The 20,518-nt window shown below is 37.0% G+C and overlaps 1 protein-coding gene across 2 annotated transcripts in view; it reads right to left on the reverse strand.

Annotated features, from left to right (window-relative positions):
• LOC127425036 (junction plakoglobin-like) overlaps positions 1-20,205 on the reverse strand; it is a 120,907-nt gene extending 100,702 nt beyond the window's left edge. The window contains exon 1 of one of the 2 annotated variants that reach the window (XM_051670639.1): positions 20,035-20,204. The gene's annotated coding sequence lies outside the window, so the exon portion shown is untranslated. Of the gene's footprint in view, positions 1-20,034 lie in introns of both variants that reach the window. The other variant, XM_051670640.1, reaches the window with a different exon arrangement.
• Positions 20,206-20,518: the final 313 nt, after the last annotated feature.

Here is a 20,518-nt window from a genome sequence, read left to right on the forward strand (position 1 = left end):
AAGCATAAAAAAAAAAACAGAAAACAAAGACAAAATAAACAAATTAGACAAAAGCAATTTTAAACAAGTGGGTTTTTAGCTGCTTTTTAAAAATGACCACAGAGTCCACAGATCTTAAATCCAAAGGGAGAGCATTCTAGAATTTGGGAGCAACAACCTCAAAGGCACAGTCACCATTAGTCTTTAGTCTAGAGCGAGGAACAGCTAACAAGACCTGTTCCGAAGAGCTCAGATTCCTGCTGAAGGTTGCAACAACTCCTTTATATAAGCAGGAGCTTGACCATGCAATGCACTGAACACCATCACAAAAATTTTAAATTGAATTCTAAATTTTACTGGGAGCCAAAGTAAAATAATTAAAATTGGTGTTACATGTGATCTCTTTGATGACTTAGTTAAAAGTTTGGCAGCAGCATTTTGAACCACTTGTAATCGTTTCAAGGATGCATTATTAAGACAAGTAAAAAGAGAATTGCAATAAGTCGAGAGAAAATGAACGCATGTATAATCATCTCAATTTCTATTGTGGACACAATTGGCCTTAGTTTAGCAATATTTCTCAACTGATAAAAACAAGTACGCACAAGAGAATTTACATGCTGATCAAGACTCAAGGTCTGTCCCATATAAACACCTACATTTCGAAGAGTAGGCTTAACAAAATGAGACAAAGGACCAAGAGTTTCCATCACCTTTGGGAGCAGAAATAAGAACTTCTGTTTTTTTGGCATTTAACTGCAAGTAGTTTTCAGCCATCCAGTCTTTTATAGATTTTATGCAATTTAGAAGAATAGACAATTTAGTAATTTCATGTGGCTTAAAAGAAATATATAGTTGAATACCATCTGCATAACACCGATAACAGACACCCTGAAATGTACTTATTAATTGCCCTAAAGGCAACAAATATAATGCAAAAAGCAATGGGGCCAAAACAGAGCCCTGGGGAACACCACAGGACAAAGATGCTGTTGATGAGACATAATTTTGAACTCTGACTGAAAAAGACCTGTCTGATAAGTATGATGAGAACCACTTCAAGGCTGTTCCAGAGATACCAACACCTTTTTGAAGCCTTTCAACTAATATACAGTGATCGACAGAGTCAAAAGCAGCTGTAAGATCTAAAAGAATCAGTACAGAACATTTAACTACATCACCTTGCATTAACAAATAATTTGAAACTCTAAAGAGAGCAGTTTCAGTAGAGTGCAACCAACGGAAACCAGACTGAAATTTGTCAAACACATTATAGGCATCCAAAACAGCTGTAAGTTGATTAGCAAACACTTTTTCCAAAACCTTAGCCTTTGGGGCAAAGATGGATCAAGATTTTTTTTTTTTTAAGAAGTGGCTGAACAACAGCTGGTTTGAAATAAATTGGAACATAACCAGATATCAGTGAATTATTAATTATAGAGAGCACACAGGGACCAATAGTGTCAATTACATTTTTGAACAGAGCAGGTACCACATCAAGAGAACTGGAGGAAGTTTTCATAGAACTAACCAGTTTGATAAGATCTTCTAATGTTATCTGAGAAAAAATTTCCAGGATTATTGGCCTGGAGATACAAGGTATTTGAAGGGAATGCGAGGGAATAATGTTATCTCGTATATTGTTTATCTTACGAGAAAAGAAAGTAAACTGAGGCACTCATCAACTGAAGAGATTTGAACAGCAGGTGATGGAGGAGGGACAGTGTTATTAATGGTGTCGAACAGAATTTTGGGATTGCGTCTGCTACTAGATATAAGACCAGTGAAGTATTTAATTCTGGCATCCTTAACCATGCTATTGAAATCCATTAAGAGTTCTTTTAAATGCTGATAGTGAACTAGTAAATGAGTAGATTTCCACAAACGCTCAGTTTTACGACAAATCTGTTTAAAAGAACGAATATTATCATTCATCCATAGTGTGACACCCCGCCTTGCCACAAAAGGGTCAACGTGTCTTCAACAAACTGTATGCTTTTTCCCGGGCATAAACGGGGAAAATGTTCAATAACTTTTTTGTAGCTAAGACTTCAAGCTATGTAGCTATATAGAAAGTGATTTTCAAAATTAAGCCTACCCTGACAAATATTCACTGGAGTAAACATGTGACAACTAGCCCCGGTCTCCCCTACATGCATGATTTGTCATTTTTTGGAAAAAGTCTACACATTATCTGTGAGGACAATTAAGTTAATATTCTTTTTTGGTATTGCTTTAATCACTGGATGGATTATGTATTTTATTTGCCTAAATGAAAGCTTGCAAGGACACAACACACCATACTCAAAAACATTCATTATCTGCTCTTCTGCAAAGCATGTGGCTCTCATCTGTTGGCATATGGTGCCAGCCATGTTGTCTGACGGTGTTGGTCGTGCCAGCTTCGGAGACACAGCCTGCCATGCCGAAAAAGGCACTTCAAATTGGCTCTTTGATGCACTGAGACGGGGGGGGGGGAGTTTGGTTATTGAGAGATGTTCGAAGAGAAAAAATAAAGAGAAAGTAATGAGACAGGAAGCAAGTAATCAGAAGAAATCATCAGGAGAGGATGAAGGAAAATGTGAAGCTGTGTAGGATTTGCTCAAGAAACATAATAAGATGACATCCAGAAACAAGGAAGAAATGCATATGGGTACACTGCCAAACATGCTTGTCTTAATCAGAATTTGAGTCCAATTTTGCAGTTAAAAGAGCATCTAAACCTATTTAAAAAATTATATAATAAATAAATAAGCAAAATCAAGACATTAAGACGTAAAATATGAATATTATTTATTTTGGAGCTTTGCAAAATGAACACCTATACAAATTTTTAAAATAAAATCTTGACAAGTCAATTTGTAAACTACCCACATGCTTGCATTACTTTTTTCCCAGTATCAACCAACCTTATTCTTTATGGGGAAACTCAGGCTTTGTAGACAGGAAACTTTTGAGAGAACAGACCCCTATGATGGCAGATGATTTTTGTTAGATTTAAACATAACTAAATACTCTTTCATTTAAAGGAATATTTGGGTTTAATACAAGTTAAGCTTGTATCGACAGCATTTGTGGCATAATGTTGATTACCACAAATAGTAATTTGGCTTGTTTATCCTTTTCTTAAAAAAAAGAAAGAAACAAAAATCGAGGTGACAGTGAGGCACTTACAATGGAAGTGAATGGGGCAAATTTTTGGAGGGTTTAAAGGCAGAAATGTGAAGCTTATAATATAATAAAAGCACTTACATTAATTCTTCTGTTAAAACTTGTGTATTATTTGAGCTTTAAAGTTGTTTTAATCATCTTTGTGTGGACATCGTTTGAAAATTTGATTAACTTTACACAGAAAAGGTTAGTATACGATTTTATCATAAAATCACGTTAACATGCGTATTGTTTACATTTTCACTCAAAAAATAGCTCTTTGGCAGAAATTGCTCAACGAGAAATCATTTTCATGTTTGAAATCAACCTGTCCTCATTGTTAGCTCAAACTCCACCCTTCACCATAATGATAACTCCAAAACTACAACATAAAATAAACTCGATCTAAATCTCACCATAACCAAACATTAAAAAAAATAAAAAAATAAAAATAACAAGTATCCCCATTTATATTCATCTTGCACGAAAAAAACATAAAATAACTATTTTTACATTTACTGTCCCTATCGAATCTCATGCAAAGCATGCTGGGAAATGAAAATCCCCTGCCCAGTTTCATCAATGCTACATTAACACCACAAAAAGTATTAATGTAGTCCCAACTCAAATGGATTAAGTAAACTTCCATTTTACAAGTTTAAATGGATAGAACACATTGAAATAAAGTTGTGACAAAATGTTGTAGAATTCAGTTGCTTTAATTCATTTTAATTCAAGTCAAAATCAATTTTTAATTAATCAACATTATGCCACAAATGCTGTCAATTGAGCTTAACTTATATTGAACCCGGAATATTTCTTTCATGAGATTATATTTGCTATCAACACTGGGAACAGAATAGGGAAGGCTATATTTCCATTTTCCACTCAAAATTTGTTGATAACATATAAATAAAATTGTTTCATTCAATTCATAATAAAAAAAACATAATTAAATTCCCAATGTAATTTTTTTAATATTTCAATATGGTGACACATCAAATGCCCATATACTGTGCACACGGTTAGATTTGAAAGAGAATAGGAGAGACAGACAGAGAAGAACATTTAAACAGACAGCTCTTTGAAGATAACTTAGAATCTCAATACAACAACTATTTTAGAGCAACCACATTTCCATTCTGCTCATTCTCTGGAAACATGCACATATGCAGAACATGCGCTGAGTGGATGTTCGATGGTTCTGAAGTATTTTGAATATGGAATTATTCCATACCCTGTTGCATTGGCCATTTAGAGATTATAGCATACACATGCCCTCTGGTTAAATCTAATCATCACCATACACTCAGCTGCTCTCAGTTTTTTTTACACTTTGTTCAAGGCATAATAGAGAAGACATTAAAAGCTCAATACCTCAAATGGTGAGTCTCATCACAATAGCTCAGTGCAGATGCATGGGAATTTTTTGATAAATTATGCTATATTTAGTACATTGAGTAATAGTTTATGCAAAGATCTAGAGTTCAATTAGAGTTAGAACTTAAAGGGATAGTTCACACACAAAGTGATTGATTTGCTTTAGAGGACATTAATGTCACCACTGGAGATAGGGTGGATTACTTTTATGCTGACTATCTGTGCTTTATGGACCTACAAATATCTAATCACCATCCTCTCCCATTCTAAGGACCTTCTGAGCCTGGATCTTTTTCTACAAATCTTAAAAATTGTTTTGGAGAAGAAAGAAAGCCATACGCATCTCAGAGTGAGTAAATTATAAGAGAATTTTCATTTTTCAGTGAACTATCCCTTTAATGTCAACATGAAACTACATTCGGAACCCATTTTATTTTCATAATGTGATGCATTTCTGATTAAAACAGGACTTTTGTAGGATTGTAATTGTTGTATTTGTCAGCAAGTCCACATATAAATCCACAAGTATACACATATTTCTTGCCCAAATGTAGCCGTAAATCTCTCCTTTCTGTTATTTTTATCTGTGAATCCCTCAGGAGTGTTTATTTACTGTACTACTTCTCTTTTCTCATATGCTTTACTATCTACCTCTCTCTCTTTCTGTCTGACTCTCTCCATCTCTCAGTCTCTCTCTCCCTGCCTTTGTGGCATTCTCAATAATCGTCATGTTCTTCCTCTTTTCCCCTTCACTGTGGTTATCTTTGTCTCCATTATTTTTCCTTCCATTGCTTCTCTCTACTTCTCCATTCCTTTCCCGACGATCAAGAAGACGGTAAAAAATTGGGGCCAAATAATTGCCTGAGATAACAGGAACTGTGTGCGTATGCTTGGGTATGTGTGTGTCTCTCTGTCTGTGTAAGCGATGTACTGCACCATCCTTTCCAGCATCACAGACATGCACACATGAAATAAACAAAGAAAACTGATTTCTTTTACTTGTGCAACACACACATACACACACACACACACACACACACACACACACACAATACAACATAGTCAGACTGTAATGCTTTCATTTGTTTTTTCCTATGGCACATAAATATAAACAGTGGTGCATATTTATTAAGTATTTCAGCACAAAAACCAACATAGTCTAATGGCAACTTGTAGTAATTCATACCAGATGGCAAAATCTTAAGCTATTGTACGGCTTGCCTAGAACAAACATGTATGACTTTAATACCCATAGAGCCTAACCAATCAACACACAGAATTTCAAATTAAGACAAAAAGATCTACAATTTATTTATTTATGTATTTATTTTTATTTTATTTTTTCATTTGATCCCCTTTTCTCCCCAGTTTTGGGGGAATGCCCAATTCCCACTACTTACTAGGTCCTGTGGTGGCACGGTTACTCACCTGAATCCGGGTGGCGAAGGACAAGTCTCAGTTGCCTCCGCTTCTGAGACGGTCAATCCACGCATCTTATCACGTGGCTCGTTGTGCATGACACCGCGGAGACTCGCAGCATGTGGAGGCTCATGCTACTCTCCGTGATCCACGCTCAAATTTCCACATGCCCCACTGAGAGTGAGAACCACTAATTGTAACCACGAGGAGGTTACCCCATGTGACTCTACCCTCCCTAGCAACCGGGCCAATTTGGTTGCTTAGGAGACCTGGCTGGAGTCACTCAGCACACCCTGGATTCAAACTTGTGACTCCAGTGGTGGTAGTCAGCGTCAATACTCGCTGAGCTACGCAAGCCCCCAAAAGGTCTATAATTTAGCTAACCTCATATCCAACACAAATGTTTTTACTCTGGAAAAAAACGTAAGAACGCTTGTTCAAAACCCTGATGTTTCTCTTTCTTCCGTGGTACACAACATGGTTAGGTTTAGGTTTGAGTTATGGGTTAAGCTTAGGAAAAATTACAATAACATAATTCATTGGTTTGTTTATGGTCTACGGTAGTAAAAGTCGTAAATATTTGTACGAGCGATTTTGCCACCTCATACTATTATTACGACTGCAAAAACCTGCTTATTATTCACTAACTACCCACAATCCAGTTTAACCAGGTATTAAATGTGCTGAATTAACACTGCACCATGAGTATTTCAAGGAAGTAGTCTTCTTTTCAGCACAAACACACCTCTTTATTTATTTTACTATTCATATGAATTACTATTCATTAAATACAGGCCGTTAAAAGAAATGTATCAAAAAGAGATGTTTGAGCACATTTTCTGTTGATCATAACAGCAGTAATTCATCAATTGATAATCAAATGATGGAGAAGCCCATAATAATCGGTTTTATATAGAGACAAATTTTGCTATTTTAAAGAGCAGATTTATCTGTCAGAACTGACCTGCAAGATCGCAAATTACGGCATGCAAATTGCATTTAGCACTAAATTGTTTAGCTGAACTTGATTCAATCGTGTACAGTGGTTCCACAAGTTTGAAAAGAGTTTTCTTAACTTAAAATTACTATCTATTACTAATCTCAACACGAACACTTTGTGTAGAAAGAGCCTAGCTGAATTTTGTAAACCCAACAAAAGTAGACGTGTCAAAGTAACTCATAAATTTTGTTTATTTGTTTATGTACTAACTAGTGAAAGTGAATGTTAGCATGCTAAGTGCTGGTTAGAAGCACTACAGAGTGTAGTTTTGTAACTATGTTATGGTTAGCACAGCAATTGCTTTACAAGATGAGAAATCACTTTCATGTGTGACATGAAATCGTAACCCCCAAAACTCCAACATAACAGAAACTCGTCTAAATCTCAACATAACAAAACATAAAAATAAAAAAAAAATAAACAAAATAAAAAAATAAAAAAAATAACAAGTATCATTCATCTTGCACCAAAAACTTAAATAAAATGACAATTTTAACATTTACTCTCGCTATCGAGTCCCATGTAAAGCATGCTGGGAACAGTAAATCCCCTGCCCAGTTTCATCAATTCTACATTAACACCACAAAAAGTATTCATGTAGTCCCAAATCCATTTCCATTTTACACATTTAAATGGATCGAACGCAATGAAATCAGGTTGTGACAAAATTAGTTCTGCTGATTTAGTTACATTTAATAAACTGAACAAGCAACAAAAATCATTGTTTTGAGTGTGTTTGCACCATTACCTGACTTAGGTAATGCATAATTCCTTTAGTGAATCAGACAATAAAACAACACTGAAAGCTCGCACAAATAAACCACGCTTTCCACAGCAGCAATTCAGTCTTAGTGAATTCCCCCCAATTATGGCATGTTTTGCCACACCATCAAACATAAAACTGGGGTCAGGCATCAAGCAGGACACAGACCAGCTGAACAGATTTTTATATTATGTAAATAGTGCTGTCTAACTGGCACCACCAGTATATTATAACTAGCTTGGTTTGTGTGGTGACACAACTCATATAAAAGGTCTCAGAACCATCAAACATTCGGTCTTTGTCCTCGCCTTTCTCTATCTCCATCACAAATACTCAAGCTTTATACTGTTTTCTTTAGAACTATCTGACTGCCTAGCTCAAATCCTTGCACAAACACATTACAAACAACAGATGCTCTGTTTTCAAGCACAAAGGTAAAATATTCAGAGTGAAGGAACCAAACTGATGAAGTAGAAATTTTTAATATAGAAACTCAGAGAAAATTAGTTGGAAAGCCATTGAGGAAATCGGAAAAAGCAAAGAAAAAAAGCTAAATAAGAAATTGAAATTGTAGAAAGATGAATGCATAGGATGAATGAACATGGACATACAGATGGATGGATGAACACAGTTATATAGAACATAGAATGTACATAGTCAGGAGAGTGCTGAAGAGAAAAAAAGAGCATTTCTGACTGGTGTTGTTAAGACAAACAAAGAATAGACCTATGTTGGGAATGAAAATTTTTAGTACTGTTTTATTATTATTATTATTATTATTATCTTTTTTTTCTATAAAAAGTAAAGAACAAAATGTTAAAGATCACAAGCTGTTTGTTTACTGTGTGCTTGTTTGTTCACATGCTCATCTCGCGTGAGCTTTCAGTTTCGGTGCGCTCATATACTATCTTTGATTTGCTAAGTAGTAAGGTGTGTCCTGCTGATCTCAAGCATCTCTCTCCCACTTCCTTCAAGCCATTTCTCCTTCAATCTTACCTGCACTCACTCACATCATTAATACATCTCTTCTCACTGGTACCTTTCCCACCGCATTTAAGTGGGTAAACTCACTGCTTAAGAAACCCACCCTAAACCCTGCACTTTTAGAAAACTACAGACCAGTCTCCCTCCTCCCATTCATTGCTAAAACACTAGAACAAGTCGTGTTCAACAAAGTCTCCACTTTTCTTACAAAGAACAACCTGCTAGACAGCAACCAGTCTGGCTTCAAAAGTGGACACTCTAAACAGACTGCCCTGCTGTCAGTTACTGCAGCTCTGAGACTGGAGAGAGCTGCATCCAAATCATCTATACTCATACTGCTGGATCTGTCTGCTGTTTTTGACACAGTAAACCACCAGATTCTCCTGTCAACCCTCACGACAAAAAGCATCACAGGAACCGTGCTCCTCTGGTTCAAGTCTTGCCTCACAGGTAGGTCTTTCAGGGTGTCTTGGAGGGGAGAGGTGTCTAAGTCTCCCCAACTTGCTACCAGAGTGCCTCAGGGTTCAGTGCTTGGATCGCTCCTCTTCTAAATATATATGTCATCACACGGATCCGTCATTCAGGCACATGGCTTTTCCTATCACTGCTATGCTAATGACACACAACTCTACCTCTCATTCCAGCCTGATGATCTGACAGTAGCGGCCCGGATCTCAGCCTGCCTAGCAGACATTTCATCATGGATGAAAGATCACAACCTCCAACTCAACCTTGCTAAGATAGAGCTGCTCGTGCTTCCAGCGAGCCCAGCAATTCATCACAACTTCACCATTCCGCTAGACTCATCAACGATTACACCATCCAGGACAGCCAGAAATCTTGGAGCTGTGTTTGATGATCAGTTGAACTTCACAGACCACATCGCAAGGACTGCCTGATAATGCAGATTTGCCTTGTACAACATTAGGAAAATCAGGCCCTTCCTATCAGAGCATGCTACACAACTCATCCAATCTTTTGTTCTATCCAGGCTGGACTATTGCAATGTTCTTCAGGAAGGCCTTCCAGCATGTACTGTCAAACCTCTGCAATTGATCCAGAATGCAGCAGCAAAAGTGGTCTTCAACAAGCCCAAGAGAGCGCACGTCATGCATCTCTTCCTCAAATTGCATTGGCTGCCAATGGTTGTTCGTGTTAAGTTCAAGGAATTGATGCTTGCTTAAAGAACAAACAATAGCTCTGCACCCCACCATCTAAACTCACTACTTCAGACTTATGTGCCCTCCAGAAGCCTGCATTCTGCGGGTGAATGGCGCCTTGTGGTGCCATCTCATAGAGGCACATAATCAATGGACCTTTACCTTGACTGTTCCCAGCTGGTGGAATGACCTGCCTAATTCCACCCGAGCAGCTGTGTCTTTAGCCTTTTTCAAAAAACAGCTGAAGACACATCTTTTTCATGAACATCTAACCCATTCATACTAACACACTACCTTCGTGTTCTTTAAAAAAAAAAAAACTTTCCTTGCTATTTGTACTGCTCTAAGCTATGTGAGACTTGTATTACAGCACTTATTATATTGTTGCCCCTTTTGTTGGATGAATCACTTCTATTGTTCTCCTCATTTGTAAGTTGCTTTGGATAAAAGCGTCTGCTAAATGAATAAATGTAAATGTAAATGTTCCTACCACTTTTTGCATTTGCCAATTATGTCCCAACATCTCCAGTTGTTGAGAAAAAGTTTTCATTTCATTTGTGTGTGTTATAATAATTGGCGATCTAGCACTGAGGTTTGTTATTTTTAAAAATAACAAACTTCAGTGCTAGATCGCCAATTATCAAGACTGACGTTACATGTTTAAGTGCCGTTGTTGTGCCTGCTATCCACTTTGACAGTGTTGTTAAAGATAAATGTTACATCGTACAACCTTCACATTGCATTCATTCAAAGGTGATGGGAAGTTTACCCGGAACTGGTGTCCCGGGCAACGGAATATGAGGATAATTGTGTTTCAGATCATACAAGGAAATGACACAGGCCCACGCTTCTTAGTTTTTCAAATTGCGTTTCGAAGACAAAAACTGAGTTTTCAAATTTATCCAGATTAATGTGGACATAGCCTTAGTGTCGGAAGGTAGGTTTTGTTGATTTAAAACTCGATTAAGCATTAACCTTAAAAACTACATCTGGTTGGGAGAAAATGTAACGTACTTTTTGTGCCACACAGTTGATATTTCACCTCGGAACTACCATGATGCGTGTAATGAACCACATAATATTATTTTACAAAAAAGTCACCATAGTCGCTTAATTTTCATGAGATCAGGCTGGCTAAATATTGCAAACATTAGCTAGTGGCATGTGTTTTTGGGCATGTTCTTTATTAACAGTACAGCATAGAGAGACAGGAAATGGATTCAGGAAAGGATGTAAGTCAGACTCAAAACCTGCACCACCCACATGAGCACCATTGCTCAATTTATCAGACTGCATGTACTAACTGCTAGGATATTGCTCCAATGATAATGTTTTTTTTTTTTTTTTTTTTTTTGCTGGATTACATTTACATTTATGCATTTGGCAGACAGCTTTATCCAAAACAACTTACAGTGCATTCAAGGTAGGCCACACTAGCATATTATTAGTATTTGTGTTCCCTGGGAATCGAACCCATGACATTGACATTTCTAGCCATGCTGAATAGTTTAGATACGGGAACAATTTACTCAGGAATACTACAGAAAAATTTTGCTAACAGACTATGTTGGCCTGTTCATTTGTACAATGTTGCAATTGTATTTTGCCTAGATACAGTATAACACAGCATTTGAGTGTCACTTTGAGTGTATTTGAGTACAGCATTGTGCTAATTTAACAGTTTTAAAGTAGGCAGAAGGGAAACTTTCTTGGCAGGTGGAAAGAGATCAGACTGCAGTAAATTGTCAGGTTGTGTGATGAACATGCAAAGAATAAACGTGTGCATTACATACATTTACTTGTCAGCCACGGTTTACCTAGTGCCATATTTATCACTGCCAATGCACACATGCACTCATGCAATAAATGGGAGAGGTCAAGGGAATAAGCAGAGCAAAGGACTGTGGGAAATAAATATAGGGGCGCAATCTCAGAGCGTTGACATTATCTCTAATGTAGCGTGCAACCCTTCTCCTTCCTCCCAGTCCTATCAGCTCATTCAGAATTACCTACAACTCTAAATGACACTTTCATAGAGGAATCATACATTTAAAAGTGTAAACTCAATGATTCTGGAAACTAATAGAGGATGTTCACCACTGTCCACTGGAATATAATATGATACTGTCAACGTATGGTTTTGAATTAATGACCTGTGTTGGGGAATATTGAACTAAAAGTAGCTACGCTACTAACTTAATTAAATTTTTCAGTAGCATGACAGTAGTTACAATAGTTACACTATTTTCACAAAAGTGTAGGGTGACAAGGAGGAGGGCATGGCTGGACCGTAACAATGGACGCCCAGTGCTGAATCAGCCCAATCAGTGGATAAAGACGAGCTGGAGGAGCCAGTTCGATAGAGAGACACACGCGGCCGCTGTGTGTGTCTGTGTGTTTTATGTTATGTTTAAGTTCAGTTTATGTCATTAAAGTAATGTTGACTCTTCTGCCAGTTCCCACCTCCTCCTTGCCCATCCTTTACCTATTACATTGGTGCCGAAACCCGGGAGGAGCTTGGAGTCATCATGGAGTCTTCACCACTGGGCGAAGTAATCAAGACCCTCGCCAGCATCCAAAAGAACCAGCATCAAGCCCTCGTCGAGCTGCGGCTGGAGCAGGAACAGCATTTTCAACTCCTGCTCCAGGCCCAAGCGGAAGACTGGCAGGCATTCCAGAGTCTGATCACCCACGAGGGGGCTGCTGCTGCGAACCCAGAGCCCACCTCGACCGCCCCACCAGTTACCATAGTAAAAATGGGTCCTGCCGACGACCCCGAAGCCTACCTTGACCTTTTTGAGAAGACGGCCGAGGTGTGGGGATGGCCGCCCGCCCAGTGGGTGGCCTGGTTGCTGCCACTGCTCTCCAGGGAAGCACAACTAGCAGCCCAACAACTCCCTGCCACTAACCTCCTCGAGTACAACAACCTGAAGAGAGCAATCGTGCAACGGGTCAGTCGTAGCCCGGAGCAGAGTCGCCAACATTTCCGTTACCTGTGATTGGGAAGGCATGGCTGCCCGTTCGCCTTGAATGGTTGCTGGCTGAGGTTTCCCCAGCCTGAATCGGGCGTCAGAGGAGTGTGATGAGGAGGGCATGGCCGGGCCGTAATGATGGACGCCCGACGCTGAATCAGCCCAATCAGCAGGAGAGGGATAAAAACGAGCCGGAGGCGCCAGTTCAAGAGAGAGAGAGAGAGAGAGTGAGAGAGAAAGAGACATGCAGCCGCTGTGTGTGTCTGTGTGTTTTATGTTATGTTTAAGTTCAGTTTATGTCATTTAAGTTATGTTGACTCTTCTGCCAGTTCCCGCCAGCAATGGAGCTGATGGAGAAATTAAACACATTTACCTAAACTGTCCTGTTTCTCTCATGTAGCACTGGGAAAACCAAATCACTGAGGTGAATTGGTTCTTTCAGACAGTTTGTCTAAATGAACTGGGTAAAATAAACATTTCCTTTATATTTAACGTTGGGAACTTTGATTCTTTTCGGTGTGTCGAGTTTTTTCAGATGGTTCATGTAAATGAACTAGTTCACATAAATGATTCTCTGATTCACTTGAGCCCCCTTAGCCTTAAAGGGACTTTGCCTTCTTAATTGTGAAGCTAAATTAACCATGGTTACTACAGTCATGATTACTATAATATCACTATAGTAAATGCATGGTTACTTTATGGATACTACAGTATTACTGTTGTAAAACCATGGTTAATTGTATCAAAACCATGGTTTCAGCCAAAAAAAACAAAAAATCCCTGGTTACTACAGTCGTGTTTTTACTACCCTGATAGCATATGTACATCACCCAGATGTCTATCTGATGTGTATGTTTACATCTGGAAGATGTATTTTTATGGTTGTTTGCTCATCTGCAATTCTGCAGCTCTATGAGATGTTTCCTCCTGGATGTCAATAAGACATTCAGCAGATGTCTCTGAGACATTTATGATTTAGAGTGTTTGTAAATTTGATCTTTTTAAGATGTTTAGCAGATGTTAATTAGATTGTGATGCTTTCCTGATGGAAAGATCTAAAACCGACATCTCAGAGATGTACGTGTGCTATCTGGGTAACATTACAACAATCAATTTCTGCTTTAGAAATCCCCAACATACTGAAAGAAAGTGAAAAAGTATTCTCCATTAGAGAAAATGTTTCAGCCTTTGTTTTCTGTCAAAGAATGATTCTAATTGCTTTAATCTGCCAAGTCTCTCACAGAAAATAAATCCACACACCGCCAGAGAACATTCACATTATTGCAGGGTCAGAGCAGGTTTCCATTGACACCAGTGTCAAAGGGGAGCCACAGTAGTACACTCTGTCAGGCTATAGCTGCACAGAGCAGCAGGTGTCTTAGTGAAAAGCTAAGGGGACACAATATAACTGTGGATTCTAAAGGCTAGTAGTTGTCAACTGGTGGGTTGTGGCCAGTGAATTGACCGTGGGTCAGTTCTAATAGGGTCACGAATCACAGGAAAAAAAACATGCTAAATGCAAATAAGAAAATGCAACTTATCATACTTGGTTGAAATCACAAAATAAATAGGCTTATCAACATTTAAAATAGAAGAGAAAACCATGAACAAAAACTACGCAAGGTGGTTTGTGCAAAACCTCAAGTTTAGAAACCGAAATGGTCAATATCCCTTTTTTTATCTTTTGTCATTTTAAAGGAATATTCTGGGTTCAATACAAGTTAAGGTCAATTGCGAGGGTATGCCATCCCCCTTGTTGCAAGAAATACCAAAAAGCATCCCCCTTGTAAAACCACCACCTTACCATCCCCATTAGATCAACTGCGTCATGTATTACTTAGAACCAATCATGCAAGTAAAATATTTCATTTTAATACGTTTGATAAATAACAGACTTTAAATAAGGGTGATTAGCTGGTAAGAATTACATTTTGACAAGTGTGAGGTTGCCAGATTTCTATAGGTGAAATCCCCCAGTCAGATCTGGACACTTGTACAGTTTGGATATATGCTGCCAGGGTGACGCTTTAGTCACGCAATCTGGCATCCTTGAGCGCGCAAGCTCTCTCTCCACTGTGAAAAAAGACGCCGGTTTTCTGAAAACACTATAAAACACAAACACTGAGTTTGTGATGGGTTGACTTGTCCTTCCTAGTGTTCACATGAGACTTACGCCACAAGTTTTCAAATGTTTCACGCACTTTCAAACATGGTCAAGTAGTAGAATGGAGTAGAAAAAATGCATGTCTGCAGTGGGCGAGCGATCTAGAAAAATAAAAACTTGTCATGATCATAACGTGGATTCTTTTTACAAGATTCATCATAAAATACAATAACAAAGGGTAACAGGTGCATATTATGGCCATGTGTCCTAAGGGTCAGTGAAGTGACACTCATTTTAGTCCAGATCTATTCAATTAAAAATACATTAAAAAAATGCAATTCACACAAAGCATTTACTTGAACACACCTCTTCTATGATGAACATTTTTCAGTTGCTGAGTTTAAAGTCATATTTATATTTTTTTTCTGGAGCTTAAAGTAAAAAATATGATGTGGTTTCCAGAGACAAAAAAAAATAAATAAATAAATAAAAAAATAAATCTCATTAAGAGCTGAAATTCCTGAAAAAAGAAATGTTGGCATGACTAGTGCAAAATAATCTTTTATTGTTATTTCTTAAAAAATTAATCAGAGAAGCATTTGTGTTTTAAAATATGATTAAAAACGCTTTTGTCCACCAAATGAAAGTCATTGGATGTAACCAACATGTAGGTAGTTATTTTGTTGTTTATGTTGACCATAAAAACCATAAAAGAGAGCGGACACCTTTAGACCCTCAAAACTGAGCGTGAAGTTTTAAAAAACATCTGATATTTATTTTGACATTTTTATGAAAAGGCACATTTTGTTCATGTGCTGTAACCCTGAGAAAACATCTTGATATTTTTGACTCAAAAATTCATAATATTTATTAAAAAAAAAAAGTTAAAAAAAAAAGATTATCTTGAAAAATGTGATTGCGAACTTTTTGGAAATTAATGATTAAGTTGTTTATACTCTCATGTATTCAAGGTGCAAAGAAAGTATTATAATACATTTTACTTAATGGTTACACCACATGACAATTTGAAAGTTAGATAAAAAAAAAAATAATAATAATTAGAAAATGCTATAAAGGTTTTTCAAAAATGTATGAAGCTAAATTGGACACAAGATTAAATTTCTGAGAACATGACAAAAGCGTTTTAAACTAGATTTTTAAAAGATTGTCATTACAACACTTTGTATAACCTTATCTGTCAATGACTCATAAGTATTTGACTACACCATCCCCCTTGAATTTTTTTTTTTTTACAAATCGACCACTGCTTATAAAGCTAATTGTAATGTTAATTCATTACAGTAAGCATAACCTTGTCCTCATTAAAAAGTAATGAACACAATTTTGACAATGGATATGTTGAGGGTGAAAAGCTATGAGAAACTGACTGCATATCTGTTTTCCTGTCAGATTTGAGAGGTTTGCATGCACAACATAATAATGTTGTTGTAAAACAGTCAATAAATGGCACATTTCTATTACAAATGAACTGGTCATTAATCAAAAACATGCAAAAATCCTTTACATATTCCAGTCTGCCAATAATGGAAACAGAAATAAAATCAAGTCGGTCTCATAAATGATTGCTGAGAGGAATCAATATTATGTCGCCCATACTGCCTACAGCACAGAAATCATTGACAATATGGAGATCCTGTGTTATTTTCTGTCAAAATCATACATATTAATGCAGCAAGTACAAGCTCACATGCAAAGTTTGGCATTTATTTCTCTTCCTTTCTCCATCCATAAACATTTTTCATATGCATTCATCATAACATAACCATTAAAATATGTCAGCACTTATTGAATAATCAGTTTTTGTAAATGTGCTTTTGTATTTATAATTACTAATCATAATGTAATCAGAAGCCTAATGCATCAAATTTTAAAATTAATAATATCTTGACTGGTTGTTTTGGTTATTAGCTAAATTGTGATTTGTGTTTTTGATTGGCTCCTTATTTCCCATGCTATCCTTGTCGGAAAGCTAAAGCAAGAGTGCTTATTTAACTAATAGGTCTTTTCCCCTTCAGGTTGATATCAATTACACTGTTAAATGAAAAGATCCATCCATACAGTGTGTTGGTACTAATCTCACTAATCTCACAATCTCTGCCACACTGTAAAAAAACAATTCTTAAGCAAACTTAAAAAATCAAAGCAACATGATGCAGTAAGATTTTTGAGTTCTCTCAACCACTGTCTTAATAATTGTACTGAAACATTTACTGAAAACCTTAATAAGTTGTCTCTACTCATTTGTTCCCTTAACTGAATTGAGTAATGGCATCTCCAAAATGTATGTAATTAAGGTTAAATTTACTAGATGCAAGTAGACTTAGCTCAGATTTGCTATTTAAATATTGTTGTTTCTACTGTGGTTAATCATTTTATTTGAATTTGTTGATAGAATAACACAGCTCAAATAAAGATTATAACTGATTCAAGGTCAGTCATTAAATAAACTTTATTCTCCAAAGAAATGCATATATATCAACACTTAAACTGCACATGCATGAGAATTAGTCAACAGGGTCCAACTTGACCAAATGGGACACTGATCAACCTAATGGTGACATCACACGAAGCAACTATTTGCAACAAAACAACTTACAAATTTTTAATACTACAAAAGATCTAAAACCTCTATAAATTCTTAATTACAACTATTTAAATGCTCCCATAACTTTCCTTAAATTAAATAATTGAAGTGCAAAGCATCATGGGTATTCCCCAAAGCCTAAATTTTGTACTCAAAAGTTTGAGTTATTAATGCTTAAAATCTTAAGTCTATAGATTTTTAAGATAAATAAGTTCAATGAACTTAAATATTTGAGTTATTAGCCCAACACTTGACATTTCAAGTAATAATTAAGACAACTTGATATTTCCAATAATGACAACTTAGAGGTTCACAGTGTTGCTTTGTTTTTTCAATGTGAATTTGCTTGTTCACTTTATGCAAAAATTCTTGTTGAGAGAACAATTCATTTCTTGTTCAGCCAACTATTAATTTGCAATATGTGAACTTTCATTTTGTCATCATTTAAAAACATTTTTTACATGAAGTTAACAGCAATCTTTGGCTCTGAAGAGAGGAATGTCATGCAAGGCAAGGCAAGGCAAGGCAGTATGTATAATTTTTTGACATAACCCTTAACACAAACCTCAATAATGTTGACAATCAACAAACCTCGTTAAGTTAAAAGATGAGCTCCTAACATTATCACACAACAACTGACTAACAGTGGCAAAAAAATCAACAACAATAACGGCATAAATAAAGTCAATAAACAGCTAAAAAAAAAAGCCTCTAACACTAACCACATCATTTATTCATGTTGCAGTGCAACTTGCAAATCAGAAATATTGTTTAACATGAAATTGTTCGTTCAGACAACTCTGTTAGGCTAGTTGGGACAACACTTGGGGGAATATTGCTGGTCTAATATGTGTTTCTATGCAGATGAAAGTAATTCACATTTCGTAGTATCTGTGACTCAAAAATCCCCATAAGCTGGATAAAATGCAACTTCATTTTTTACTGTGCACAATATCCAATAGGGCTACTGGAATCAAATAAAAATAAAAAATCCTGTAGGAATTCCAGTTTATCCAGAAATATCCCAGAAATTCCAATAATAATCTTGCACACATTCCTTTAAGATTTTGTGACCTTCTAGTTGCTGCAAGAGCGCAAATATCCTAGGTGTCCATGTTACTTCTCTCCCTTGCATGATTTTCTCACATGTGACTTGCATTGATGCACTTTGTGTTGATCTGTTCCATCTGTTAATTAAGTGTTAACAGGAGAACATTTGCTATATGGACGCACCAGGAAATTCAGTCTGGTCAATGACACTTCATCTTTATCAGACCTTGTTGTACTGGAATAATGCCTTACTGCCAGACAGTTTTCTTTAAATGTCCTTTGATGTTCTCAGAAGCATATTATCATATTGCTGATCTAAACAGTCCTATTGCGAACTATGTGCCCTAAAAGTTTTTGCCTTTTAGAAAATTCCAAGAAGAATCCTTTAGGATTGTCTAAGTAAGGATGCTATTAAGCTCCGTGTCAATCAGAATGCCACAAAGCCCTCATCAATTGTGAACTTGACTTGATATTGCTCTGTAGGGATGCTCATGTTTAAGTGGTGCTGATAATGAATAACTGCACACTATCGTGGTATGCACTGGAGGGTTCGTCTTTATATAAACCAGACCACTAAATCAACCTTAAGACAGACTCTGATGTCTAAGAGCTTATGTAAGTTTCACTACGGACCAATTTGAGGTCCACTCTATCAACAGATGCATACGTGAATCAAACGTAGGTGTGGCACACTGTAAACAGTGGTATCCTGCAATTGTTAGCCTACATTAAGGAACTATTTCTACTTGAGCTAACCTTTAAAATGATTGTTTTGGGATGCCAGGTTGATTTCGACATGTTAAATAATATTTTGTAATAGATTTTACCGCACGAAGCACATTTTAAAAAGCACATCTGTAAAAGATAGACCATTAATCGCAGTTGCGAAATCGAAAAACTTCGCTTTTGACGGAGTTGACTTCGGATCAAGCAGTTTCACCAGACTCAGACCGCTTTTTATTTATTTATTTAAAAAACCTAAATTATCTCGATATTATTTTTTCATTAAAATCGACATGCACGAGCAGTATTGTACCATTATGGCAAGCCAGTACGTACTTAAAAACGAGCTCAAAGTTTAGATTTATTTGTCAGTGGTAAATGAAAAATACTAAAACCCAACAGTGATCAAATATTGCAGACGCGCGCGATAATCTTCGGTATGAACTTATATAACATCGCCTGGTGTTTCGCATCTGTCGAGTGTGACGAACTCCAGTGGGCTTTAAACCAGGTTCCCCATGATACATAAGTGCTCCGTTAAAAGCACAAAATATAAGAATGTAACACCAAGAACCCATGTGACAACACCAAACTCTAACGATGCTTCATGAACAAACCGTCTTCTAAAATCCAGGTTCATGTAACGGGAGAAGGGTGGCTTATATATGGTCGCCAGGGCAAAGTCATCTTTACTCTACTAGTGCAGCATTTAAATGACCGAGCGTGCATCAGCAGACTTACTTACCTTGCAGAATAATCACAATCCACTGGCGAGCGTCTCCAAAAATCTTGTGTATCCCTTTCTCTGGCCCCAAAAGCCCCTCCGTCCACTCTTATCCAAGTCTGGCAAGCGTTGAGCAATAGAGTATGACAGCGGCGGAACCCTCCGTTAAGTCTCCGGTTGCGCGAACGAGAGAGTGGGCTGAGCTTCTAGCGACTCAGTTTCGTCACCGTCAATAATTGAGATTTCAGGCGCACATATTGCACCTATTGGTCATTTTATTCGCCCTAGATAACATCTGGAGAATCATGTATGAATTAAGGTCCATATTCCTTCCGCCATGTTCTTCTTTGCTGTTTTCTTGCCTTGAAGGATCTTTTTAGAAATATTGGAATTGGAATTTAGGTTCGATGATGTGACGCTCATTTTTTTGTCTGGATCTATTAAAGGGATAATTCACCCCAAATTGAAAATTCTCTCAGTATTTAGTCTGTGTATGACTTTCTTT

Source organism: Myxocyprinus asiaticus, chromosome 34 (genome assembly GCF_019703515.2).
Source record: "Myxocyprinus asiaticus isolate MX2 ecotype Aquarium Trade chromosome 34, UBuf_Myxa_2, whole genome shotgun sequence".
Classification (NCBI taxonomy): Eukaryota; Metazoa; Chordata; class Actinopteri; order Cypriniformes; family Catostomidae; genus Myxocyprinus; species Myxocyprinus asiaticus.